This window comes from Notolepis coatsorum, assembly GCF_963971535.1.
Source record: "Notolepis coatsorum genome assembly, contig: SCAFFOLD_618, whole genome shotgun sequence".
Classification (NCBI taxonomy): domain Eukaryota; kingdom Metazoa; phylum Chordata; class Actinopteri; order Aulopiformes; family Paralepididae; genus Notolepis; species Notolepis coatsorum.
Genome location: NW_028170434.1, coordinates 49,842 through 52,341, shown reverse-complemented (window position 1 = coordinate 52,341; position 2,500 = coordinate 49,842). Strand labels below are relative to the sequence as shown.

Below are 2,500 nucleotides of genomic sequence, written 5' to 3'. Positions count from 1 at the left end.
CACACAAACGCACTCCAACCTTCTCGCTCGCACGCACACACAGACACTGAGAGAGAGAGAGAGACACACAAACACACTCCAACCTTCTCGCTCGCACGCACACAGACACTGAGAGAGAGAGACACACAAACACACTCCAACCTTCTCGCTTGCACGCACACACAGACACTGAGAGAGACACACAAACACACACACTCCAACCTTCTCGCTCGCACGCACACAGACACTGAGAGAGAGAGACACACAAACACACGCACTCCAACCTTCTCGCTCGCACGCACACAGACACTGAGAGAGAGAGAGACACACACACACACACACACTCTCCAACCGTCTCGCTCGCACGCACACACAGACACTGAGAGAGAGAGAGAGAGAGAGAGAGACACACACACAGTCCCTGTGACCCTCCCGCCCCCTCCGAGATGTACTGTAGTAATAATAAAGCGCTTCTCCAAATCTATTTCACACTTGGCCTTCGTTCTCCTTTTGATATCCAGGAGAGACCCGTCTCGCCAGGCGCCCGGCGCGGGACGAGAGAACATCCTCATCCTCAGCCAATCAGCCGCAAATACAGTCGTCCCCCTCCAGCACCCCTCCACCCCCCCTACATCTTCCTACCCCGCCCCGTAAACAACCAGCGCTCGGGAAGAATAAATACAAAAAAACAATGTTGTATTAGTGGCTTCTTGTATATATAATAGCATTATGTTCCCCAGAGAGAGAGAGAGAGATAGAGAGAGAGAGAGAGAGAGAGAGGAGAGTGGGTTCACTGCTCAAGGGGGGGAGGGAGGGAGAGGGAGGGAGGGAGGGGTAGTGTGACAGAAGTGGTGTTTCTTGTCAAGTTGATTTGTATAACGCTGTGGAGGGGGGTGAGAGGAGGTGCTGTGGGGGGGTGAAAGGAGGTGCAAATGGAAAGACATCCCCTGGGAGAGGAGGTGGGAGGGGTGGAGTGTGTCCAAGTTGCTGCGGAGGTGTGTGTGTGTGTGTGTGTGTGTGTGTGTGTGTGTGTGTGTGTGTGTGTGTGTGTGTGTGTGTGTGTGTGTGTGTGTGTGTGTGTGTGTGTGTGTGTGTGTGTGTGTGTGTGTGTGTGTGTGTGTGTGTGTGTGTGTGTGTGTGTGTGTGTGTGTGTGTGTGTGTGTGTGTGTGTGTGTACATGCTGCTGCACAAATTGGATGTTTTTTTCCCCCAAGGACTGAATACAAATATGTATCATGTTATTTTATGGTGGGATTTATTTTGATATAGCAGAGCCGTTAGTTAGACTCTCTCCAGTTAGACTCTCCACCTAGACTCTCCACCTAGACTCTCCAGTTAGACTCTCCAGTTAGACTCTCCAGTTAGACTCTCCAGTTAGACTCTCCACCTAGACTCTCCAGTTAGACTCTCCAGTTAGACTCTCCAGTTAGACTCTCCACCTAGACTCTCCAGTTAGACTCTCCAGTTAGACTCTCCAGTTAGACTCTCCAGTTAGACTCTCCACCTAGACTCTCCAGTTAGACTCTTCAGTTAGACTCTCCATGACGTTAGACTCTCCAGTTAGACTCTCCAGTTAGACTCTCCAGTTAGACTCTCCAGTTATACTCTTCAGTTAGACTCTCCAGTTAGACTCTCCAGTTAGACTCTTCAGTTAGACTCTCCAGTTAGACTCTTCAGTTAGACTCTCCACCTAGACTCTCCAGTTAGACTCTCCAGTTAGACTCTCCAGTTAGACTCTCCAGTTAGACTCTCCAGTTAGACTCTCCAGTTAGACTCTCCATGACGTTAGACTCTCCAGTTAGACTCTCCAGTTAGACTCTCCACCTAGACTCTCCAGTTAGACTCTCCAGTTAGACTCTCCACCTAGACTCTCCAGTTAGACTCTCCAGTTAGACTCTCCATGACGTTAGACTCTCCAGTTAGACTCTCCATGACGTTAGACTCTCCAACTAGACTCTCCAGTTAGACTCTCCAGTTAGACTCTCCAGTTAGACTCTCCAGTTAGACTCTCCAGTTAGACTCTCCAGTTAGACTCTCCACCTAGACTCTCCAGTTAGACTCTCCAGTTAGACTCTCCAGTTAGACTCTCCATGACGTTAGACTCTCCAGTTAGACTCTCCAGTTAGACTCTCCACCTAGACTCTCCACCTAGACTCTTCAGTTAGACTCTCCAGTTAGACTCTCCATGACGTTAGACTCTCCAGTTAGACTCTCCAACTAGACTCTCCAGTTAGACTCTCCAGTTAGACTCTCCAGTTAGACTCTCCACCTAGACTCTCCAGTTAGACTCTCCATGACGTTAGACTCTCCAGTTAGACTCTCCAGTTAGACTCTCCAGTTAGACTCTCCAGTTAGACTCTCCAGTTAGACTCTCCATGACGTTAGACTCTCCAGTTAGACTCTCAGATCACATTCCTCTTCAATCTGCATTTCCTGTTTTTAATCTAGAATCTCTCACCAGATCCTCCATCATTCTCTCTCTCCGTCCTTCCTCCGCCCGTGTTCAAGGGTTAGTGGTCGT

General features: G+C 49.3%; 1 protein-coding gene across 1 annotated transcript in view; it reads left to right on the top strand.

Moving 5' to 3' along the window:
- The window catches only part of LOC311248534 (exocyst complex component 4-like), a gene marked incomplete at both ends in the record, with an annotated part of 88,556 nt that overhangs the window by 72,831 nt on the left and 13,225 nt on the right, over positions 1 to 2,500 (top strand). The window lies entirely within an intron of this gene.